The following is a 27,849-nucleotide window of genomic DNA, read 5'->3' as shown; positions in this document are numbered from 1 at the left end:
GATTTAAATAATTTTTTCGTGAGTGCTTGCTTGAAAAATGTCATAACATTTTCTTAGTTCTACTGTTCTCTTTGTACAGATGTGATGATATAATATGTGGTAGAAATTAGACTATGTGTATATATTTGAAATTATAATTCATATATCATTGATGAGGGTATTCTTGTTCTGAGAGCAATAAATGATAAGGAATGGATCTGCCCCTACATTAGGGAGAAAAATTGGTAGAATTAAATGATGAAAATGTCAGCTAAACTGGTCAAACACAACAGTTTTCCCAATAATTCATGGTAGGACCTAGCCAATAAAGTAGAATGCTTAAAATAACTACCTAGTTCCAGAAAATATTCTGACAAAAAACGTGGGTTAAGAGAAAGTCTCAAAAATGTTTTACACTGGAGTAGGGATTGCAAGCTTTCACACCTTCAACATTCTCTGGATTTCATTTTGTTCAAATGCTAGGCTGCCAGGATCCCTACATATTTATCAGTTTTTAAAAAGAGAGGGAAAAACGGTATCACATATATTTATAGTGTAAGTTATATTCTCCACCTATTCCGCCAAAGGTTTTTTGTTTGTTTGTTTCACCAAAAAATCATTTAAACTGACTTAGTAGAGAGAGGAAGTGTGAAGTTAGTTTCTATAGTGAATGGGATTTCATATCATAGTTCAAAAGCATGATATAAAGTTTCAGGCCTTATATATATATTTGTATATATAAGGAAAACATTACTCAAATTGGTTCTGAAATTCAATTTCCTTAAAATGCTTGGTACTTAATTGTTCAAGAACTCTCTGCTGCTTTTGGTAAAAAGTGCATTTGGAGCTCTATAGTCCATCATATGTGTCAGCAATTTACATTTAAAATAATAGTAATGGTTCCTTCAAGTGGCTTTGAACACATAATATGTCCTGCAGTGTGAGCTAAGGACTTTACATGTCTTCTGTCATTTAATCCTCTCAACTCTCACATGTGAGGAACCTGAGGCGTTGAAGAGTTAAGTAATTTAATGGAAGTCTCACAGTTACCAAATGGTTTATTTCAAAACTGAAGCTGGTTTCTCTGAACTTGAAGCTCATGTTCTTAACAATTCTGTTATTTAATAATTACTCAACTCTAAATGTCTGTGAACAAAACAAGTAAGAAATCATTTTGGGAGGAGTTCAAATTAAAATAAAGACATCATTTTAATTGATATTGTGTTTTAAATAGATGGTTTTGTATTAAACATGCACACCCCTTTTTATCACAGATGCAACTCTGAAAGTTATGGAAATACAACATTTTTAATGGGCATAATGTTAAGTATACTTCAAAACCTAGCAGTAAGCCTTTTGTTCTATAAATTATCAAATTGTATACATTTGATTTTCAAATACTATCATAACTTTGTTTAAAAGCAGGATAAAAAGCATCTAATTATTTCCAGACTGTAAACATAGGAAGTATAGAGAAGAAATAAAGTTCATGGAGTACAAAATCAAAAATTGGGGGAATTTCATCAAATAGCGAATGTTAATTTGGTTGTGGTTTGTTTTATGCAAAAATACATATCATTCATATCACTGCAAAATGTGTTTTTTTTTTTTTTTTTTTTTTTTTTTGCTGTACGCGGGCCTCTCACTGTTGTGGCCTCTCCCGTTGCGGAGCACAGGCTCCGGAAGCGCAGGCTCAGCAGCCATGGCTCATGGGCCCAGCCACTCCACAGCATGTGGGATCTTCCCGGACCGGGGCACGAACCCGTATCCGCTGCATCGGCAGGCGGACTCTCAACCACTGCGCCACCAGGGAAGCCCTGCAAAATGTTTTTAAAAGTAACAGACTCTTTAGACTTAGAGCTTCCTAAAGAGTAAGTTGAACAATTAAAAAAAATATTTCTCCTGACAATAACTCAGTGGATGGAAAAGGTACATTATTTTCAATTATTATCTGTGAGCAATGAATTTACTAGAAACATCTCTTTCCTTTCTATTTAATTGATGTATAAAAGGCAAAACAGTAATTTATGGAAGAGAGGAATAAGGATCAGTGGGAGTAGCTGAAGGCCCATCCAAGAACACTGGCAACTGGGAATACTTGCAGGACCCTCGTCAAACGAGAGTTTTAAGTAACTTTCTTTCCCCCTGGAGATTCTACAAGGCAGAAGCAATGGGAACAGGATTTTTCTTGACAGTCTCATAGCGATTAGATGCACAATGAAAAAGTGTCCTGTGGGGAGACTATCTGTTAAAATACAAATTATTCTCCAGTTATTTGATTGTTGGAGCTGTGTTTTCTTCTTTTCTCTCCATTTCTTTCTGTCCTTATTTTCCCCTCTACTTCTTTCACTTCCTTCTTTTCTTTTGCTTACTCTCTGTTAGTATTATCTTCATAGCAACTTTTGTAAGAAAAATTAACATTTTTCATTTCATATATTGGGTGAATTTCTGGTTATTGAGGGATTAGTCAAGAATGTAGAGAAAGGGAATTTATGTCAATCAAATGTTCAAAATAATGTCAGGATTGCCTCCATCTGAGAAAAGTTTATAATAGATTTTTTTTTTTTAGCACAGTGGCCATCACTGAGCTCAATTCTTCCCTTTATTCCCCAAAGACAGTTAGCTATACAGTCAGACAATGATGATATTATCATTCAAAAAATAGCTATATATATAATAGCTATATATATAGGCATATTTAAATATTATAAAAATCATGATGTAGAATGTCTTAATAAATTATTGATCTGTATGATAAATGTATAGTAATGTTTAATTTTATAGATGAAATTTATAATGCTTTTTTTATTATGTTACAACCTTTAAACTAAAGAAGTTATAATAAATATTTATAAAGGGGACTGCACACTTCTGTCCATGTCCCATTTTCAGAATATAAGGCCTTTATTTGTCCATTTCTCTCCATAAGAGATACATTTAATTTCATTTATATAGATTTTTTCACTACATCTCTTTTTAATAAATATAAGATGAAAACTACATTTTTAACATTAACTGAGTTATTTAATTTTAAAAACAATTTCAAACTGAAGTGCATCCATACATCTGTAAGAGTAACTGTTTAGTAGAATAAAGTTACATAGTCTAAAATTAATTAATTTGCACTTGTAATGTAATTCTGGAAAATAAATATATAATTATAAATGTAGTTGCTTTAAAAATAAATAGCTTTTATTTAGGAGATAGGAATGAACCTTATTTTTTTTCTACATCTCACATCTGTGACACTTCTAGAAAAAATGTTCATATTCTTCTATAAATCAGGAAACAGAAAGATTTCACTCTTTGCTGACAAAGGGTGACAGAATATGCCACTGCAATATGCCACTTTGACATAAGGATTATTTTGAGTTAAAGGCACTTGAGAAACAGCAAGTGCAAGAAAAACACTCTGACCTTCCTTCTTTTTCTTAAAAGAAAAATGTCCTCCCTATACCAGAAGAAAAGTAACATTCTTATCATCAAGGACAAAAAGTTGAGACAGAGAGAATTTTATACAAAGAATTCTATACAAAGAGAACCTCTTAAAATAATTCTTATCTTCCTTTAGCCTCCCCACATAGATAGTTTAGTTACTTTTCCATAATTCTCTCTTTTTATTCAACCTACTATAAAAGTATATTGGTTTTACCATTTCTTTAAGTCTTCATCTCTTATGAGGGCTCTGTGTCATGCAAAAGTTGTATGAATTTTTATGCATTTCTTCTGCTAATCTGTCTTATGTCAGTTTAATTCTCAGGTCCAGCTGAAAATCCCTAAGAGGGTAAGGGTAAAATTTTGCCTCCCCTACTCTAATAAGGTATTATTTTATTACTATTATATATATATATATATATATATATATATATATATATATATATATATATATATATATTTATATCAGTCATCAGTATCTTCTAGTTTCTTTTAAAATCCTCCAGTATTAAAGAAAATGGTGTTTAATTGAAGTTCACACTGTTCTCACAAATTGGAAGAAACAGTATTTTATATCACCATGTTTATAGAGTATCTGTAAAATAAAAGAAGGCATTCTCAAAATGTGTAGAAACATACTGTTGAAATATTTAAGGCTTGTAAATCTTTATAGAGTGTTACTCTCACTCTTCTGAAGTTAGTAGAAATCATCATGAAAAGGTACCAGGAGAAGACAAAGAATGGTGTGGAATCAGACATTAATCACATAGCTTATAAGATCTTTCTACTTTATCTGGCAAAAATTCTAATGACATTTATTCATAATATTTTATAATCCCATATATTTTCATGGATGGGAATGCCAATATTTATATTGATACACCACTCTAAAATGAATAATAATTTTTTTCTTACTAAAAATAAATTGAAAACAAGGTTACAACTGTAAGGGGTTTTTGAATCTTAGACTTGCTGTGATATAATTTTTTGCATAGGCGATTTTATTCTTTTTTGGGGAGATACAAGTAGATTTTTGGTTTAAATAATCAATTTCAATTTTTGACATATTTAGATTATCATGAAAATTAAAGTATAATAAAATAGAGGAAATAATATAAAATTCCTTTCCACAAAATCATTGTTAGAAAAACATTCTGTCATTCTACATTGCAACGATAACAACTCATGATTTGTTTAGGTAACTACAAATTGCCAGTATAATATGTGAAGTTAAATATGCATGGTGATGTCTGTCTGATGAAAAGTCTAAATATTTGGCATACTTACTGAAGGATAATGAACTCCTAGGGTGCTTTTATTTATTTTGTATTCTGGATTTTTAATTAAGCTAAAAGTTTAAGACTAGAAGAGAGATTGTATCCAGAAAAATAAGCAAGAACTTATTAATAATACAAAAATATTTTTAAATGCTTACTGGTACTCTCTATGACCCTTTAGATAACAAGAGTTCAAATTATTAAAATTATGTTTTTTGGGATAACATTATCAATGTCCATTAGAAAACTAAGTTCATATATTTCCTATAAGTGAAGATTTTAATTTGGAATAATTTAAAATTTTTGGAAAAGCTGCAAAGATTTTGTAATGAATTCCAGTATATCTATTACCCAGTTGCATATAAATTTATTATTCTATATAACCTGGATACAATTATCAAAACAAAGAAAGATTTTTTTCTTAAGTTACGATTTACTACACTCAAATATCTATTGTGATTTTACCAGGTTTTCTTATAGTCCTTTTTCTGTTCCTGGATCCCATCCAGGGTTCCATGTTCATTGAGGAATCCGTTATCTTTGTTTCCACTGGTTTATGAAAGATTCCCAGTCCCCTTGTTTCTTACAATCTTGATAGTTTTGAAGAGAACTGGTCAAGTGTTTTATAGAATACCCCTCAGTATGGGTGTGGTTTTTTTGTTGTTGTTGTTTTTGGCTGTGTTGGGTCTTAGTTGTGACACATGGGCTCTTTGTTGTGTCATATGGGCTTCCCTCCAGTGGTGTCTGGGTATTTTTTTCTCTCTCTAGTTGTGGTGCATGGGCTCAAGGGCATGTGGGCTCTGTAGTTGTTTTGTGCAGGGTCCAGAGTGCGTGGGATCTATAGTTTGCAGCACATGAGCTCTCTTGTTGAGGCTCCTGAGCTCAGTGGTTGTGGCACATGGGTTTAGTTGCCCTGGGGCACGCGGGATTCTAGTTCCCCGACCAGGTATGGACCCCATGTCCCCTGCATTGGAAGGCAGATTCTTTAGCACTGGACCATGAGTGAAGTCCGAGTATGAGTTTGTTTATTGTGTTTTCATGCTTAGATAGAGGTTAGGGATTTTTGGAAATAATACCACAGAAGTGCAGTGTTTCCATCACATTTTATGAGGATTTACATGATACAGAAGGTAATTGGTAACATGAATCCTGGTCACTTGGTTAAGGTAGTGTTTGCTTGGTTTTTCCACTAAAAAGTTACTATTTTTCCATTTCTGTATTCTTTGGAATCCAATCACTAAGTCAAGCCTGCATTTAAAGAGAGAAAAGTAACTACCTATATTATCTGAAATTCTCCTGTAACTTTTGTCTCATCTCTCTCATTTGTTTATTTATGCAATCCTGTATCCATATAAGTATGGACTTTTGTTTATTTATTTAATTTCACTTTATAATCCAAGACTATGTTATGTATTGTTTGTTCAAATTCTTTCATGCTTGACACAGAGTTCTCTTAGAGTATGGCACTTGAGTGTTTTGACATGCCCCACCTTTTTGTGCTTTGAGGACTTCATTTTTTCCCTGGCTTTATTGAAGTATAATTGACAAATGAAAGTTGTATATAGTTAAGATGCAAAACGTGATGGGTTGATAGCACTTCGTTATTTCTGACATGGCAAGATTCTCTAGGATCAACTTATGGTTTCTCTACCTCACCCTAGAATCAGCCATTTAGCCAAAGATCAACTTATATCTTTTTAGTTTATTTATTTTGAGCATATTTTCTAGGAAAAATAACAACAACAACAACAACAAGTATGACATATGACAAAATCCAGAGGCTGAAAAATATGTAATGACATTTATTTAATATTTAGTGACTTTAATTTAAATACCCCCAAACTACTCAAAGTATTTTCCTAAGTTTAGGTTAGAAAGCTTGTATTGATTTTTTTTGTCACCAAAGTCAGTAGGATTTCCCACATGAATTTCTGCCTGGTAGAGCCACTTGCTGATCTCCTTCAACAGTTTCACTTGTCTCAAAGTCATGCATACTTTGTACCTACCCTATCATTTATATTACTTTATCTTTGTTTAGCATGTCTTTGAAGTGATAGTACTTGCTTTTATGTTTTTATATAACCAGTGTTTCAATGATTCTGTTTGTTTTAACAGCTTATTCATTAATTGCAAATTTATATTAATTTAACACATAATTAAAAAGTTTTATCCTGTGTATCATTTCATGTATTATTTTATCTACTTTTAAATTTTGTAAGTTACTTTAAACATATTGTATTTATTATTTTAAAAAAATTACTTCCCAAAACAAATTCCCAGAAACAATTTCCTTGAAATAATAATTTTAAGCAGGAAATAAAGTCTTTGTTTGATAAATAATGGCTAAAATAAATACAGTAGTTTCTTTACTTCAAGACTTATTAGCACTTTCACTATGCCTAGTAGGCATAATAGTGGTGCTCCAAATATGTCCACATCCTAATTCTCAGAACATTTGAATATCTTACCTAACACTGTATAAGGGACTTTGCTGATGGGATTAAGTTCATTATATTGAGATGAAGAAATGATCTGGTTTTCCAGGTAAGTCCAAATGTAACCACATGCGTGCTTATAAGAAGAAGCAAGAGGGTCATAGGCAGAGAATGAGATGTCAAAATGGAAAGACATGGAATGATGCACCAAGAAATGTGGACAGTCTTTAGATGCTGGAAAAGGAAAGTAAACAATTTTTCCCCTAGAGTCTCCAGAATAAACTCAATCCTGCCAATATCCTGATTTCCACCCAGTGACCTCATTTCAAACATCTTACCTTCAGACCTGTAAGGTAATAAATTCATGCTCTTTCAAGTGACTAAGTTTGTGCTAATTTGTTATCACAGCAATCTGAAAACAATACACTACATTTATATTCATTTTAAGTTTCTAAGTATTAAATGGCATCAATGAGGAGCATAGTTAAAATGTTATTAGCTTGTTTTATATTATTTTTTCAATATTTCCACCTTCAAAGGTTTAAAAAAAAATTGAAAATAAAAGAAACTTTCAATGGAATTACAAGCAGTGTATATACAGTGATAATCTGCTGACGTATCCTACAACTGATCTCCTTTTGTTCATGTAGGTGAATGTTTTCAACACAACTTATTCAGATTAGTACAAAGGGACCCAAAGGTCACAAGTGATTTTCTACAAACAGATTCATCCTGTTATGAGACAGAAAATATTGAGTAGTATAGAAGCTAAAGATTCCTCCACATATGCACAGACTTTAAAGTCCTACAGAAGACAGAATCAAACTAAATTTAAAGAAAAATTAATTTTAGGTGACATACACCATGTCAATTATATTAAGAACACTATTTTTTACATTTTTAATTTTTAAAACCTCTTTATTAAGGTATAAATTTAACAATATTGTATTATAGGGTCAAAAGATTTCAAAAAGGTTAGACCTTATAAATGTTTTTAACACACACACACACACACTAATTTATTTTATTTTATTTTATTTATTTTTTTTTTGTAACATCTTTATTGGAGTATAATTGCTTTACAATGATGTATTAGTTTCTGATTTATAACAAAGTGAATCATTTATACATATACATATGTCCCCATATTTCTTCCCTCTTGCACCTCCCCCACTCCCACACTCCCTATCCCGCCCCTCTGGTGGTCACAAGGCACCGAGCTGATCTCCCTGTGCTATGCAGCTGCTTCCCACTAGCTATCTATTTTAAGTTTGGTAGTGTATATATGTCCATGCCACTCTCTCTCTTTGTCCCAGCTTACCCTTCCCCTCCCCATATCCTCAAGTCCATTCTCTAGTGAGTCTGCATCTTTATTCCCATCTTGCCCCTAGGTTCTTCATGACGATTTTATTTTATTTTATTTTATTTTATTTTATTTTATTTTTTTAGATTCCATATATATGTGATAGCATACGGTATTTGTTTTTCTCTTTCTGACTTACTTGACTCTGTATGACAGTCTCTGGGTCAATCCACTTCACTACAAATGACTCAGTTTCATTGCTTTATATGGTGGAATAATATTCCATTGTACATATGTGCCACATCTTCTTTATCCTTTCATCTGATGATAGACACTTTGGTTGCATCCATGTCCTGGCTATTGTAAATAGAGATGAAATGAACATTTTGATACATGACTCTTTTCGTATTATGGTTTTCTCACAGTATATTCCCAGTAGTGGTATTGCAGGGTTATATGGTAGTTCTATTTTTAGTTTTTTAAGGAATGTCAGTACTGTTCTCCAGAGTGGCTATTTACACTCCCACCAACAGTGCAAGAGGGTTCCCTTTTCTCCACACCCTCTCCAGCATTTATTGTTTATAGAATTTTTGATGATTCACACCAGACCATTCAGACTGGTGTGAGATGATATCTCATAATTTTGATTTGCATTTCTCTAATGATTAATGATGTTGAGTATTCTTTCATGTTTTCTTTGGCAATCTGCATATCTTCTTTGGAGAAATGTCTATTCAGGTCTCCTGCCCATTTTTGGATTGGGTTGTTTGTTTTTTTAATGTTGAGCTGCATGTGCTCCTTGTAAATTTTGGAGACAAATCGTTTGTCAGTTGTTTCATTTGCAAATATTTTCTCCCATTGTGAGGGTTGTCTTTTCCTCTTGTTTATGGTTGCCTTTGCTGTGCAAATGCTTTAAAGTTTCATTAGGTCCCATTTGTTTATTTTTGTTTTTATTTCCATTTCTCTAGGAGGTGGGTCAAAAAGGGTCTTGCTGTGATTTATGTCATAGAGTGTTCTGCCTATGTTGTACTCTAAGAGTTTGATAGTGTCTGGCTTTACATTTAGGTCTTTAATCCCTTTTGAGTTTATTTTTGTGTATGGTGTTAGGGAGTGTTCTAATTTCATTCTTTTACATGTAGTTGTCCAGTTTTCCCAACACCACTTATTGAACAGGGTGTCTTTTCTCCACTGTATATTCTTAACTCCTTTATCAAAGATAAGGTTACCATTTGTGCATGGGTTTATCTCTGGGCTTTCTATCCTGTTCCATTGATCTCTATTTCTGTTTCTATGCCTGTACCATACTGTCTGGATTACTGTATCTTTGCATTATAGTCTGAAGTCAGGGAGCCTGATTCCTCCAGCTCCTTTTTTCTTTCTCAACATTGCTTTGGCTATTCAGGGTCTTTTATGTTTCCATACAAACTGTGATTTTTTTTGTTGTTTTTCTAGTTCTGTGAAAAATACCATTGGTAGTTTGATAGGGATTACATTGAATCTGTAGATTGCTTCGGGTAGTACAGTCATTTTCACAATGTTGATTCTTCCAATCCAAGAACATGGTATATCTGTCCATCTATTTGTATCATCTTTAATTTCTTTCATCAGTTTCTTATAATTTTCTGCATGCCGGTCTTTTGTCTCCTTAGGTAGGTTTATTATTATTATTATTATTATTATTATTATTTATTTATTTCTTTTTGCGGTACTTGGGCCTCTCACTGTTGTGGCCTCTCCCATTGCAGAGCACAGGCTCTGGACGCGCAGGCTCAGCGGCCATGGCTCACGGACCCAGCCGCTCCACGGCATGTGGGATCTTCCCACACCGGGGCACGAGCCCGTGTCCCCTGCATCGGCAGGCGGACTCTCAACCACTGCACCACCAGAGAAGCCCTCCTTAGGTAGGTTTATTCATAGATATTTTATTCTTTTTGTTGCAATGGTAATTGGGACTGTTTTCTTAATTTCACTTTCAGATTTTTCATCATTAGTGTATAGGAATGCAAGAGATTTCTGTGCACTAATTTTGTATCCTGCTACTTTACCAAACTCATTGATTGGTTCTAGTAGTTTTTTGGTAACATCTTTAGGATTCTCTATGTATAATATCATGTCATGTGCAAACAGTGACAGCTTTACTTCTTCTTTTCCAACTTCAATTCCTTTTATTTATTTTTCTTCTCTGATTACTGTGGCTAAAACATTCAAAGCTATGTTGAATAAGAGTGGTGAGAGTGGGCAAACTTGTCCTGTTCCTGATGTTAGTGGAAATGGTTTCAGTTTTTCACCATTGAGGATGATGTTCATTGTGGGTTTGTCATATATGGCCTTTATTATGTTGAGGAAAGTTCCCTCTATGTATACTTTCTGGAAGGTTTTATCATAAATGGGTGTTGAATTTTTTGAAAGCTATCTCTGCCTCTATTGAGATGATCATATGTTTTTTCTCTTTCAATTTGTTAATATGGTGTATCACATTGATTGATTTGTGTATATTGAAGAATCCTTGCATTCCTTGAATAAACCCCACTTGATCATGCTGTATGATCCTTTTAATGTGCTCTTGGATTCTGTTTGCTAGTATTTTGTTGAGGATTTTTGCATCTTTGTTCATCAGTGATATTGGCCTGTAGGTTTCTTTCTTTGTGACATCTTTGTTTTGTTTTGATATCAGAGTGATGGTGGCCTCATAGAATGAGTCTGGGGGTGTTCCTCCCTCTGCTATATTTTGGAAGTTTGAGAAGGATAGGTGTTAGCTCTTCTCTAAATGTTTGATAGAATTCGCCTGTGAAGCCATCTGGTCCTGGACTTTTGTTTGTTGGAAGATTTTTAATCACAGTTTCAATTTAAGTGCTTGTGATTTTTCTCTTCATATTTTCTATTTCTTCCTGGTTCAGTCTCAGAAGGTTGTGCATTTCTAAGAATTTGTCCATTTCTTCAGGCTTTTCCATTTTATTGGCATACAGTTGCTTGTAGTAATCTCTCATGATACTTTATATTTCTGCAGTGTCCGTTGTTACTTCTCCTTTCTCATTTCTTATTCTATTGATATGAGTCCTCTCTCTCTCTTTCTTGATGAGTCTGGCTAATGGTTTATCAATTTTTTTAATCTTCTCAAAGAACCAGGCTTTTGTTTTATTGATCTTTGTTATCATTTCCTTCATTTGTTTTTCATGTATTACTGATCTTATCTTTATGATTTCTCACCTTCTGCTACCTTTGAAGTATTTTGGTTCTTCTTTTGCTAATTGCTTTAGGTGTAACGTTAAGTTGTTTATTTGAGATTATTCTTGTTTCTTAAGGTAGGACTGTATTGCTATTAACTTTACTCTTATAATTGCTTTTGCTGCATCCCATAGGTTTGGGGTTGTCGTGTTTTCATTGTCATTTGTTTCTAGGTATTTTTTGATTTCCTTTTTGATTTCTTCAGTGATATCTTGGTTACTAAGTAGTGTGTTGTTTAGCCACCATGTGTTTGTATTTCTTACAGATTTTTTCCTGTAATTGATATCTAGTCTCATAGTGTTGTGGTCAGAAATCATACTTGATACAATTTCAGTTTGTTTTTTTTTTAATTAACCAAGTCTTGATTTGTGACCCTAGATATGATCTATCCTGGAGAATATTCCATGAACACTTGAGAATAATGTGTATTCTGTTGTTTTTGGATGGAATGTCCTATAAATATCAATTAAGTCCATCTTGTTTAATGTATCATTTAAAATTTTCTTTCCTTATTTATTTTCATTTTGGATGATCTGTCCATTGGTGAAAGTGGGTTGTTAAAATCCCCTACAATGATTATGTTACTGTCAATTTCCCCTTTAATGGCTTTTAGTATTTGCCTTATGTACTGAGATGCTCCTATGTTGGTTGTGCAAATATTTACAATTGTTATGTCTTCTTCTTGGATTGATCCCTTGATCATTATGTAGTGACCTTCTTTTTCTCTTGTAATAGTCTTTGTTTTAAAGTCTATTTTGTGTCATATGAGAATTGCTACTCCAGCTTTCTTTTGATTTCCATTTGCATGGAATATCTTTTTTCCATCCCCTCCCTTTCAGCGTATATGTGTCCGTAGGTCTGAAGTGGGTCTCTTGTAACCAGCATATATACGGGTCTTGTTTTAGTATCCCTTCAGCCTATCTATGTCTTTTGGTTTGAGCATTTAATCCATTTACATTTAAGGTAGTTATCGATATGTATGTTCCTATTCCCATTTTTTTAATTGTTTTGTGTTTATTATTTTAGGTCTTTTCCTTCTCTTGTGTTTCCTACATAGAGAAGTTCCTTTATCATTTGTTGTAAGGCTTGTTTTGTGGTGCTGAATTCTCTTAGCTTTTGCTTGTCTGTTAAGTTTTAATTTCTCTGTCAAATCTGAATGAGATCCTTGTTGTGTAAAATAATCTTTGTTGTAGGTTCTTCACTTTCATCACTCTAAATATGTCCGGCCAATCCCTTCTGGCTTGCAGAGTTTCTGCTGAAAGATCAGCTGTTCACCTTATGGGGATTCCCTTGTGTGTTATTGTTTGTTTTTCCCTTGCTGCTTTTATATTTTTTCTTTGTATTTAATTTTTGATAGTTACATTAGTATGTGTCTTAGCGTGTTTCTACTTGGACTTATCCTGTATGGGACTCTCTGTGCCTCCTGGACTTGATTAACTATTTTGTTTCCCATATTAGGGAAGTTTTCAACTATAATCTCTTCAAATATTTTCTCAGTCCCTTTCTTTTTCTCTTCGTCCTCTGGGACCCCTATAATTCTAGTGTTGGTGCGTTTAATGTTGTCCCAGAGGTCTCTGAGACTGTCCTCAATTCTTTTCATGCCTTTTTCTTTATTCTGCTCTGCAGTAGTTATTTCCACTGTATTATCTTCCATGTCACTTCTCAGTTCTTCTGCCCCAATTATTCTGCTATTGATCCCTTCTAGAGTATTTTTAATTTCATTTATTTTGTTGTTCATCACTATTTGTTTGCTCTTTAGCTCTTCTAGGTCCTTGTTAAATGTTTCTTGTATTTTCCCCATTCTATTTCCAAGATTTTGGAACATCTTTACTATCATTATTCTGAATTCTCTTTCAGGTATACTGCCTATTTTCTCTTCATTTGTTATGTCTGGTGGTTTTTTTGCCTTACTCCTTCATCTGCTGTGTTTTTCTCTGTCTTCTCATTTTGCTTAACTTACTGTGTTTAGGGGCTCCTTTTCACAGGCTGCAGGTTCCTAGTACCCATTGTTTTAGGTGTCTGCCCCAGTGGCTAAGGTTGGTTCAGTGGGTTGTTTAGGCTTCCTGGTAGAGGGTACTAGTGCCTGTGCTCTGGTCAATGAGACTGGATCTTGTTTTTCTGTTGGGCAGATCCACATCTAGTCATGTGTGTTGGGGTGTCTGTGGCCTTATTATGATTTTAGGCAGCCTCTGTGTTAATGGATGGCTTTTTGTTCCTGTGTTGCTATTTGTTTGGCATTGGGTGTCGAGCACTGTAGCTTGCTTGTTGTTGGGTGGAGCTGGGTTTTGGCGTTGAGATGGACATCTCTGGGAGATTTTTGCCATTTGATATTTCGTGGAGCTGGAAGGTCTCTTGTGGATCAGTGTCCTGAATTTGGCACTCCCACTTCAATGGCACATCCCTGATGCCTGGCTGGAGCACAAAGAGCCTGTCCTCCACATTGCTCTGAATAGAAGGGAGGAAAAAAGTAAAAGAAAGAAGATAAAATAAAATAAAGTTATTAAAATAAAAAATAAAAAATAATTATTAAGAAAAAAATTTAAGTAATAAAAAAAGCATTAAAAAGGACAGATTGAACCTTAGAATAAATGTAAAAGCAAAGCTATACAGACAAAATCACACAGAGAATCATACATATACACAGTCACAAAAAGAGAAAAAGGGAAAAATATATATATATATATAATAAATAAAATATATAGATATATATATATCGTTGCTCCCAAAGTACACCTCCTCACTTTGGGATGATTTGTTATCTATTCAGGTATTCTACAGATGCAGGCTACATCAAGTTGATTGTGGAGATTTAATCCGCTTCCCCTGCGGCTGCCGGGAGAGATTTCCCTTTCTCTTCTTTTTTCACACAGCTTCCAGGGTTTCACTTTGGATTTGGACCCACCCCTGTGTGTAGGTCACCTGAGGTTGTATGTTCTTCACTCAGACAGGACAGGGTTAACATAGCAGATGATTTAGGGTCTCAGGTCTGGAATAGGGAGGGGTACAGATGTGGGGCTACCCTGTGGCAGCAGAGGCCGGCATGCCATTGCACCAGCCTGAGGCATGCTGTGCATTCTCCCGGGAAAGTTGTTCCTGGATCATGGGACCCTGGCAGTGGTGGGCTGCACAGGCACCCGGGAGAGGAGCTGTGTATTGTGACTTATGCTTGCACACAGGCTTCTTGTTGGCTGCAGCAGCAGCCTTAGCATCTCATGCTGTTCTCTGGGTTCCAAGCTGATAGCCATGGCTCACACTATCTCTGGAGCTCCTTTATGCAGTGTTCTTAATCCCCTCTCCACATGCACCAGGAAACAAAGAAGGAAGATAAAGTATCTTGCCTCTTTGGCAGCTCCAGACATTTTTCTGGACTCCCTCCCAGCTAGCTGTGGAGCACTAGCCTCTTCAGGCTGAGATCACACAATGAACCCCAGTCCTCTCCCTGGTATCCAACTGAAGCCCGAGACTCAGCTCCCGACTCCCGCCCATCCCGGCAGGTGAGCAGACAAACCTCTCGGGCTGGTGAGCACTGGTCAGCACCGATCCTCTGTGCGGGAATCTCTCCGATTTGCCTTCTGCACCCCTGTTGCTTATCTCTCCTCCGTGGCTCCAAAGCTTCCTCCCTCTGCCACCCAGTCTCCACCTGTGAAGGGGCTTCCTAACGTGTGGAAACCTTTCCTCCTTCACACCTCCCCCCCACTGGTGCAGGTCCTGTCCCTATACTTTTGTGTCCCTTTTTTTTTCTTTTTTGTTTTGCCCTACCCAGGTACGTGGGGAGTTTCTTGCCTTTTGGGAGGTCTTTGGTCTTCTGCCAGCATTTAGTAAGTGCTCTGTCGGAGCTGTTCCACTTGTAGATGTGTTTCTTATGTATTTGTGGGAAGGAAGGTGATCTCCGCATCTTACTCTTCTGTCATCTTGAAGCTCTCCTCTCTAACTTATTTTAAAAAATAAAATAATTATGCTTTTGTACTTGCAGAAAAATAACATATTAATATGCATAGGACTTTAAATGGGTTTACATTTGGTTCAAATCACTGTGGACAATTGAAATATTCTAAGAACACACTCTTTTTTCTTTACAAAATTTGTCTCAAATATTCTGAGGATGGGTTCATGAACAATTTTTTTTCTTATTGAGGTATAGTTGCTTTACAATAATATATTAGTTTCATGTGTACAATGTACATGTGTACAGTATTTTTATAGATTATTCTCCATTTAAATTTATTACAAAATAATGGCTGTATTTCCTTGTGTTTTACATATATCCTTGTTATTTATTTCATAAATAGTAGTTTATATCCCTTAATCTCATACCTCTATCTCACCCTTCTCCCCATTTGTTCTCCCCACTGAGAACCGATAGTTTGTTCTCTATATCTGTGAGTCTGTTTAACAAATTCAAATAAAAAATTAGAAGAAGAAAACATTCTAAGGATTCTTTGGGATAATATCAAGTACAGGGGTCCCAGAAGGAGGAGAGAAAGAATGGTATTAAAATGTTTTTAATGAAATTATGGCTGAAAACTTCCCAAGCCTGAAAAAGGAAAGCAGATGTCCAGGTACAGGAAGAACAGGGTTCCCCATAAGTTGAACCTAAACAGACCTACCCCAAGACATATCATAATTAAAATGGCAAAAGTTAAAGAGAGAATTATAAAACATTCAAAAGAAAAAAGAGTTCATATCGAAGGGAATCCTCATAAAGTTATCAGATGATTTTTTCTGCAGAAACTTTGCAGGGCAGAAGGGAGTGGTGTGATATATTTAAAGTGCTGAGAGTCAAAAACCTGCAATCTAGGATACTCTATCCAGCAGAATTGAAGGAGATATAAAGAACTTCTCAGTCAAGCAAAAACTAAGAGTCCATGAACAAATTTAAATTTATATAATAGAATCAAGTCAAACCAGATATATTGAGTATTTAATTTTCATCTACTCCAATATTAAAGAGAAGGGTTTTATATTCATAGGTGGATGAAACAAAGAGAGAGTGAATATATTTTACAATCCAAATAAATTTACAAGATTTTTTTTCAGTATTTGCCGAGTTACTCAACCATTAGAAATTTGAGACTGTAAGTTATTTATTTTTAATATTTTAGTTTGAAATATCAAGTATGATATGATGTATTCTTTAGTCAAACACAAATCCACATAAATAAGCATGTAGATCTCTGATACTGATATTTATTGCATTTCTGCCTTTACTGGTAAGTGAGCACTGAGTTGATTATTATCATAGGAAAATATCTTCTGTAACATGGAGAACTGATGGAGATACTTTGTTTATTATTGAGAAGAATATAAATGAATGAGAAGACAACTAATGGAGATTAGTTATTGATCAGCATTTTGCCAACATTTTTATAAAAAGAAATTAAAACCAATTTTTGAAGTATAGAAGTAATACTAATAGCAATAATACTGATGATGGTATATAATATAACAAAATGAAAAATAATGACATTGAAAGTTGAAAAATCCAGTTTGGCAAAATAGATAAATGTCATTTATTATGTAAATGGTCTGATTATACACCTTTTAGTGAGATATTGTTCTCAAGAAGACAGATATTTTTGCATTGCTATACATCTATTTATTATTTTATTTATTCAATAAATATATGGTAAGACTATGCTGTTAGCTTAGGATCTTACTATAAACAAACATGCCATGAACCCCTTTCACATTGAGCTTAATTGGAGCTAAGAGAGAGTGTCAGAAAATAATAACTCAAATAAATACAAAATTTAAAATGGTATAAGTGAATTAGTGGATATGTACATTTCCTAGTCAGGGAGGTAAAGAAACCTGTCAGGTAATGATTGACCTAATAGGTGACAGTGGAGAATGATTAACCCAACTTCACAGGAAAGATTTCTCACAGGCAAAATAACAACAGCCTGGGAGTGGGGGTGAGGTACAGTGGTTTTTACAATTGGAAGGAAATTATATTGTCTAGAGAATGAAGACATATGGTACTGGGTAAATGGAGAAGAAGGTTGGGTTGTGCAGGACCTGGTCTTCACCTTGAAAACATTTGGCTTTTCTTGAATCATTTTAATCTGGGAAGACATAATCAATGGTTTTGACATAATAATTAGTTATATAGATGACTACAATTTAGAAGGAATGGAGAGAAGATAGAGTAAAACCGTTTAACAGACAATTGCAGTTGTCTAAGGGCTGAGGTAGTTTACACTAGAGTAAAATCAAGGAACAGGAAGAATTTGATTCAGTCAAAAGTTATATAGAAGGTGGTCTGAATTTGGTGACAGCTTCATTATGGGAAGCAATGATATCAAGGATGACTCTTATGTCATTATCCATTGTAATAGGAAGGATGTTGGTACCATTAAAAAATGCAAGCTACTTCATTTTATCACTTCTCTGCCTACTTGTGTTTGGCAATCCTGCTAAAATCATTGCTTCTTGGAGACTTTTCTTTCCTTGTTATCTTAGAAGAGGACTGTATTTTTAAGAGTTAGGAGATGATGTTATTGTATTTGACTATTTTGATGTGAGCTAAATTTTTGCCCTCAAGTGGAAACATCAAGTATAAACATTTATATATAAATATGAGATTCACTGAAGGAATTTCGAGTGTCTATACTAGAGACAATATATTTTATCTGGGCATGGTTTATGATACCTAGAGAGAGGACATAGAGTAAGAAAAGGAAAAAAAAACAATTTATGAATCATAATTTATTTATATGACAGGAAATATTCATATCAAGAGTTCAATCTTATCTTGGGACCAGAAAATAATTAATTTGTTCTCTGGTGTTGTTGTATATTTGATACAAATGTATAGACAAGAAGAACTTTAAAGAAGTTGGATTTTTACATAATGCAAAGTCTTTAAATTATCATCTGAATTATAATTCCTTGACATTTTCAGTGAACGTTCAGTATATCTCATAGTAAGAGATGCAATTATAGAAACTAAGGAAAGGATTGTGCCCTTATATTGAGACCTAGAGTGATGGTGTGAGGGTCAGTCATCAGGGAGAGACAAATCTGCTCAAGAAGCAATGATTTCATCAGGGCTACTAGCCACAAGTAAGCACAGAAGAGCTACATTGAAATTGTGAGTTTGATTTTCTTTTTAATTGTGAGTTTGATTTTCTTTTTAACTATAGATTATGATAAATTAGATTTTCTTGCAGCATTGAAAAACTTCAATATAGAACACAACTATTAGTTATGTGTGATATCTAAGTTAGTTTATCCTTTTTTTATTAGTCATATGATGTTTAATTATTTAGAAGTCCAGACAGATCCCAGACTCTTGGAAAGGATTATCTGCCCAACTGCCATAAGTAGGAATCTAGAGTCCCATGTGGTCAGAGCAAGAAGGGCTTTCTGCTACTCTGTAAACACTTGCTAGCGGAAACTGTTCACTTCTGGTGAGACACCCCACACTTTTCTCCCTGAAAGACTCAAATTCTTTCCTTTAATATCTGCTATGATTAACAAAGGACTAAATTAATCTTTCCCTTTATCATGGTTTATGTAGTTTATTACAAACTTTTCTAGGAAACCTTAAATGTGTCCTTGACCAAGTTCAGTCACCTCTATGAAGACGTGTCCTCACTTAAAATCATTTCCCAAGTAATATTATTAGAAGAATTAGAAAAATTCAGACAAATGCTATTCTTATGCTATTTTTGCTGTATAAAGTTATCAAAATATTCCTATACTCTTGACATGACTGTGATATTTCAGTATGTGTTACACATATATGTTGAGTATGTGTGGCTGCTTATTAAATGGAATCAGATTAACTGATTCAAATCTTAATTCTACCACATATCATTTGTGTGACCTAAACCCACTCTGCCTCAATTGTCTCATGTGCAAAATAGAGACAAAGTGTTCCCATCAAATGATTATTGGGAGAATTTAAGGTATTAATTTATGTATGGCTGTGTCAATTAAGGGGAACTGTATACACTCAAGTTAGAATGATAGAGAATTAATATTATAAAGGAGTTATTTAAATGTATGAAAATGATGAAAGAAACTCACAAGGGATATTTCAGTGCCCCAGGACCAGGAATAGTAGTGATGCTACCACTCCACATATGAAAGGACTAGGGTAAAATACGGTTACTTCAATAACTACAAACTTTTACAGAGAATTGTTCAGATGGGCAGCCAAGATGGGATCTGTAAAGTGGAGGACTCAACCACTCCAAAGTGATCATACTGGAAAGAAGCTATTGAAATAAATATTCTCTCCTTACTCTCTTCACTCTTTTTTATATTGTGCATATTTCTCCACTGGCTGAATCCAACTGGAAACCAAATATAACTAAGCCACTTGGTAGAATCCAAGAAGCATAGGTTCCAGAGTAAAGAAGAGTTTGGAGAATTGATCTGAAATGATTAAATGATAACTGGCATAAAAGCACTGAGAATCATGTGTGTTATATAGTCAGTGATATGTATTAACAATTGTTTGCAAACTCTTGCACTAAAATTATATACTTTTATAACTGCTTTGTCATTATTCACTCTAACTCTATTTAAATGTACAGAAACATTCATAGTACACATGATTAATTGTGTTATAACATTTCATAACCAGCTTTGATTATATTATGGATTCCAAGTAAAATAATTTCCCCTAGATGCTACTAATTTAAAAATAATTTAGCAATAAAAATGATGTAAGATTTCATTTATGAGAAAGTCTACACATTTCCAATTCAAAGAAAATGAGAATTTATTGAATTTCCACTTTTCCCTCCAGAAGTTATTTAAAATACTTAGTATTATTACATGTATAGAGAAATACATGTAATAGAGAAATAATAAAGTCAGATCAAACTGTCTGTGCATTTAATGTTTTCTCACTATCTGTGACAGCATTTTTAGTTTAGAGACATGGTTAGCTGTAAATCTAATATTTCAGATAATGGAAAAGGAATAGATATTCAGTTCAGAAAATGTACATATATCTAGGAATTTTTTGAAATGAAAATTGTACATATATAGTTTTATTCAGAATGGCTATTAACTATGTTTTTATAACTGGCCAAGATAATAATTTGGATTCTAAATGACATATTTTAATATCAAGATGAGTAATTTAATATAATTAGTATTAAATTACTTCTAATTTTCACCATTGATAGCTTGCACAGGCAGTTATATTAGGTTCTCAAGACAAACACCAAACACTAACATACAATTTGCTATTAGGAGAAAAAGTACCTTATAATTTTCTGAGGGAAGTTTAACATTTTCTTCTTCTTTTATTATTTGATTTTAGTGCATGTGAATCTATTTGCTATAATCACATGTGGGTACTGTGTGATTTCCTTGTATATTTTTGAGAAGCATCAGATCACAGGTGGCATTTACTTCCATAGGAAGTATGAGAGAGAAAATATGAACTTAAAGTACTGAGAATTGAGAAATCCCAACGTTCAGAGAATAGGTGATGAAGGAAGTATAGCCAAAGTATGCTGAGAAGGCTGGACTATTTATTTATGGAAAGCAAAACAACAAATGTGATAAAGTGCTATCAGAGTAGCCAAAAAAATGAAGGTGGTTCATAAAAGATGGTGTGATAAACCACATTTAAAAACATTGACAGTATGAGAAAGAGATGACAGAGAGGGTCCATTGATTTTAAAACCCGAAAATTGTTGATGACAATGATAAAAGGAGCTTTAATGGCTTACTGGGTACAAAGCCAGGTTATATTGTTTTATAAGATGATCTTGAGTTGGCCAAAAAGAAACACTCAGCAAATTACTAAAAAATAGATGACAAAAAGTTGTAGCTATTCAGAGATGTGGAGTTACAGTTTAAGAGAAGTTTATTTTGTTCCACCTATATCATTGTACTAATGTGAATAATACAATAGAAAAATAAAACATGATAGAGAGAATTGAAAAACTAACAGATTCAAGTCCTTCAGAAGGCAAAGGATAAATCCCTGAGCATAACTGTTAGGTAACCTCTCTTCTCTCTTTTTCCCGGGAGGGAAATAAGTCCTCCCTTGAAATAGGGAAGGAAAAAATAGAAGTATAGTCAGTCACTGGTTCTTAAGCTTGATGGGAACAAGATGAGAATGCTCTGCTAATCTTAACTTTTTAATTAATTTTAAATGCTAAGAAACATCTCTGAATTAAAATTTTAGAGGTTTAAGAAAAATGGGGAAGTATAAAATTGTCTTGCTCGGATGTGGAAAACAGGAGCTATATTTAATTGATTGAATACATTTGAGAGCCAATTTAAATTACAAGACCATGTATAATATAAAAAAAGTCTGTTTAATATGGAATTTAACAATAATTAAATACTTGGGTGTCAGAATAATTTGGTATTAAGGTTTTCAGGTAAAAGCCAATGTGTGCTAAACTGGATGAGGAATGTGCTTACAGATAGAAAGAGATATAATGGGTTAATAGAGAGACTTATATGGTTGAAAAGTATACCCATGCAATCATTTGAGCAAGGGGAAAATACTTTATTATAAAACATTACCCTTTATACTGGTTTCCAGAATTCAATATATATTCTGTCCAACAAGCAAGCAATTTTTCAAATTCAAAATATACCATGTTATTATTTACCCCAAAATTTTTAATAACATTTTATTTCTCCTGGAGTATGGGACAATATTTTTCATATGACTTATGAATGCCTATGTAACCTGTTTCTTGCAAACTTTCCAATTCTTTATCACTTTCTCTAGATTTATAGAATTCTTCCATAATGACCTCTTTTAGCTTCTCAAAGTTCCATGTTCTTTGATTAATTTGAGCTTCATCCTATCTACTTCAAGCTTACATGTCTTTGCAACCACAGTAAAGATGTCACTTTCTAACAGAAACCTTTCCTGAAGTTGCCAGATTTTTATATAATATAATAATGGCAATAATGAGAAGTAACATTTGTATAGCACTAACTGTATGCCCTTGTGTGTGCTCTAACTTTTTGTGTGTTGTTTAATGCTCACAACACTGTTGAGTATAAAAAAATCGAGGCAAGATAAGAAAATCAGGGAACAAAATGATGTATTTATTGGTGAAATTTCCCTTTTTTAGTAAGTGGAAATGCCTGGATTAAAACCAAGCAACCTAGCTCCAGGTAAACTATTTGTTTAAAGTAATTTTCTGAATTCTATATTATTTATAATTGGTTTATAATGCATTTATAATAGATTTTAAGATTCATGATAGAAAAAAAAAGGCTCATGAGATGATATCTCCAAATCAGGGTAACTACTGATGCCAAAGTCAGACAGAACATGACAAGAAAACAAAATTGTAAGATAATATCCTGTTAAGCAATCCTCAATAAATATTAGCAAACTGAGTTCAGCAGTACATTAAAAGGATCATACACCATGATCAAGTGAGATTTACTCCAGGGGATGCAAGGATGGCTTAACATATGCAAATTAATCAGTGTGATATACAACATTAACAAAAGAAGGGAAAAAATCATAACATCATCTCAATAGACATAGAAAAAGCATTTGACATATATCAACATCCTGTGCTGATAAAAATTTTCAAAAAACTTGATGTTGAGGGATGATATATCAATGTAATAAAGGCCATATATGACAAGCCCACAATGCATGTCATAGTCAATGATGAAAACAGAAAGATTTTCTTCCAAACTCAGAAACAAGGCAAGGATGCCCACTCTTAACACTTTTGTTCAAAAAAGTATTGGAGGTCCTAGCCAGGTAAATTAGCAGGAAAAATAAATAAAAGGCATTGGAATCAGAAAGGAAGAGGTAAAATCCTTTCTGTTTATAGATGATGTGTATTATTTAGAGAAAACCCTAAATACTCCATTCAGAAATTGGTAGAACTAATAAGGAAATTCAGTATAATTGCAGGACACAATATCAATATACAAAATTATTCAAATTTCTATAAACAAAAAGAACTACACATTATCAGAATGAGAAATTAATAAAACAATTCCATTTATAATAACATCTAAAACAAAAAATACTTAGAAATAAATTTAACAAAGAAAGTGAAAGATCTGTGCATTGAAAACTATAAAACATTTTTGAAAAAAGTTGAATAAGAAACAAATAAATAGAAAGATATCCTGTGCTTATGGATGGGAAGAATTGATATTGTTAAAATGTGCATCTGACCCATAGTCATCCATAGATTCAATGAAATTCCTGTCAAAATTCCAATGGCATTTTTTGCCAAACAACTCTAAAATTCATATGGAATCACAAAAGACTGAATAGACAAAGCAATATTGAGAAATAAGAACAAAGCTGGAGACATCACACTTCTTGAGTTTAAACTATATTACAAAGCTATCATAATCAAAATAGTATGGTGTTGGTATAAAAACAGATACCTAGATAAATGGAATGGAATAGAAATCCCAGAAATAAACCCACCTGTATGGTCAATTATTTTTGACAAATGCACCAAAGAATATACGTTGGGGAAATTAGTCTCTTTCATAAATGGTGTTGGGAAAACTGAACAGCAACATGAAAAAGAACAAAATTGGATTCTTATCATACACAAAAATAAACTTGAACATAAGACCTGAAACTGTAAAAGTCCAGGAAGACAACACAGAGGGTAAGCTTCTTAACATGGGTCTTGGCAATGTATTTCAGCTTTTACAACAAAAGCAAAGGTAACAAAATTGCAAATAAACAAGTGGGACTACATCAAATTAGAAAGCTTCCACAAAACAAAGGAAACAATTAACAAAATGAAAAGGCAGCTTACAGAATGGGAAGAAATAGTTGCAAGCCATGTATCTGATAAGGGGTTAATCGCCAAAATATACAAACAACTCATACAACTCAACAACTAAATACCAAATAATCCAATTTTTTAAAAGAAGGAGAGGAAATGAATGTACGTTTTTCCAGAGAAGACATAGAGATGACCAACATGTACATGAAAAGGTGCAAATCAAAACAATTATGAAATATCACCTCACACCTGTTTGGTGGCTATTATCAAAAAGATAAGAGATAACAAATGCTGGTGAGGCTGTGGAGAAAAGGGACTCCTTGTATACTTTCAACAAGGATATAAATTGATACAGTTACAATAGGATACAGTATGGAGGCTCCTAAAAAACTGCAAAAATAGAACTTCCATATGATCCAGCAGTCACACTTTTGGAGATGTATCCAAAGAAGATGAAATCACTATCATCTCAAAAGCTATCTTCACTCCCATATTTATTGCAGAATTATTAGCAAGAGCCAAGACATGGAAATAACCTGAAATAACCTGTGTCCACTGATGGATAAATGGATAAAGAAAATACGGTATATATATAATGAAATATTAGTCAGCCTTAATAAAGAAGGAAATTCTACCACAGTGACAATATAGATGAATCTGGAAGGCATTACACTAAGTGAAATAAACCAAAGACAAAAACTACATGGTATCACTTGTACGTGGAATCTAAAAACAGAAATAAAAAGTTAAACTCATAAGTAAAATGTAGAATGGTGATTGCCAAGGACTAATGGTGAGGCCCAGGGTTGAGAGAGAAGTGGAGAATGGGGAAAGGTTGGTAAAAGGATACAAATTTTCATCTATAATATGAATAAGATCAGAGGTTCTGATGTATAACATGGTGACTATAATTGATAATATTATACTGTATAATTTAAATTTGCTAAAAGAGTAGAACTAAAGTGTTCTCACCAGAAAAATAAAATAGAAAGAAAATGTTAAATATATGATGTGATGGATGTGTTAAATAAGTCAATTGTGGGAATCTTTTCACCATGTATTGAATATATGTATATCAAACCATCATGTTTTACACTTTAAATATGCCTCAATCCTATTTGTCAGTTATACTTCAACAAAACAGAAAAATTAGGGTAACTGTCAAGCTCATAACATTTCCTTATAATGATGTCACTGCAACTCCTTCCTTCTTCTCAAAACAATTTTCAACATCCCAAGCCAGGTTTCAGCCCATGACCTAAACTAGGCCAATAATAATTTCTTCTCTGACTTAGTGATTAAATAAGGCATGTGTGACTCAAGTTTTAACAATCTAAAAAGTTTCCTGAAATTTTCCATTTTAGATTGGAAAATTATTTCCTTTAAAATTGTATCCTTCTTTCTTGTATCAAAGAATATATGTTATATATACACTTGAAGATTCCAGTAGTTACATATATTTCCATGATTCCGCCTGATTTGAGAAATTACACTAAAAGGTAGATAGAACAGAGAAGATGGTACTTGAGACTTTGAGTCAAATCATTCAGAAGCCAGTGATAGTTGCCTACCTCAAATCTGTAGGGCAGAATCATTACATAAGCAATAAATTATCTGGCCTTTGTTTTAATATTATTTGATTAAATTCCTTTTCCAAATTTTGGGGAAAATCTTAATACAGATATTTGGGTCTGGAGTGTGGTACTTGTGAAAAATAAAACTAAAATATGATTCTACCTGACTTAAGGTGGAATTGGAATTGGCAAGGATCCCTCCATGCCAGGTCAACTTAGCCTTACCTGTTGGGTCACAGAAAAGTACATTTTGTATTATGACCCATTATCTTAGGATTTTGACCATGTTTCTTACAGAGGAATATGTTATAGACACAGGAGGATGTTAGTTACTACTTACAGCCGTTAAGATGTAATACTGAAAAAAAAAAGTTTCTGTTCAACTTGGCCTCTTGAAATAAAAAAGCTTGTATCTTTGTAAGGAGAGGACTTTTCTGAATATAACCTGTGATCCAAGACTAATGAGATACAAGAAAGCATGTGCTGTGCCACTTTGCCGGAGGAAGTTTTCTCTCCTTTGCTAAAGCTATTAGACAAACTTGGAAAGAGTCTAAAATAACCAGAGGAATGGAGCCCTTTCGTGCCACATCCAGGCCCCTCTTGTGTGCTTTAGTTTGACATCCTGTTCCTGATGTCACTCATCATAAAGAAAAATCAAATAGGGCACAACCTGCAGATCAAATTAGGTATCTATAAAGGTGTAGAACCGAAGCCCATAATATAAGGGCTGGTATAATTGTGGTAAATCTCTCAGAGCTGAGGATAATGAGGAATGATCTCCAAGGCCCATGTCCTTATTCAAAGGAAAAAAAATCTTCCTAATAAATAAAATATTGAAATTGGTACTAGTTAAGAGAGTCCTCAAAACTGAAATGAAAGAGCAGCTAAGTGTATTAAGATAACTGTATTCCCCCAAAGTGCTGGTGATTTTTATACTGCTAAAATAATTTCTGAGATGCTGTAAGGCAGACCAACCTGTAATGGAATCTTAAGACCTCTACAAAGTTCCTTCATTGTCCTTAATCTCAGGTATCACTATGGAGAGACATGATAAAAAAAAAAAAATGTCTCCCAAACATGATCAGGGTCAGTCAGATTTGTAGTCTAAAAATTCTACTCCACCACCACTGAAGCATCTGTGATTTCGTCCCATCTTATAGGTTACCATAGATTGATTTGGTGTCTGTTATTTGACGCTTGTCATTTTTTTCCACATTTTTAAGTATAAACTTTTAAAAACTATTATTTAACTTCCCTTTATCATTGTATATTTGGTTTGTTTAGCTTGAAAGTTAAGGATCAGGAGGAAGTACGTCAGAGATTGAAAAATTGGTATCAGCTGGAGATCCTGGAATTTAGGGAGTAATTGCTCCTGACATTGCTTTAAATTGTTTAGCTGGATATGAAATTAGCTATCTCCTATTGAAAAATCTGTTGGCACAGTTGCATATTGTACCTTATTATTTTACAATATTAAGAGAGAGAACGTTTCCAATTGCAAATATGGAAACAAGCTTGTGATGTGAGACGTACATATACATGTACGAATGACTGTGCTTGGCAGCCAACTTGTGTGTGGAAAGAGGAGAAGGGGGGGAGTAGTTAACATAAATTAGCATGCTTGGCACATTCACTATGATTTTTCCCAGCATCTATATATGAGCAATTCTACACCTCTTGCTTTTTTTTTTTTTTTTAATATAAGTTCCCACCTCTGGTGATATGGTTGATGGTCAATGCTTATTTGAAGATTGAATAAATAGATCTTTGCCCATCACACCTTTGCAGCACTGATTTCTCATTTTCAGAATTTCGTACCATTCCTCAAATCTTAGTGCAAGGTTTTAACACTATGGAAAGACCTCTCTAACTTTCAGAAATAAACATATTTGCTTGATTCCT

Source organism: Hyperoodon ampullatus (genome assembly GCF_949752795.1).
Source record: "Hyperoodon ampullatus genome assembly, chromosome: 16".
NCBI lineage: Eukaryota > Metazoa > Chordata > Mammalia > Artiodactyla > Ziphiidae > Hyperoodon > Hyperoodon ampullatus.
Note: the sequence above shows the minus strand (reverse complement) of the source record.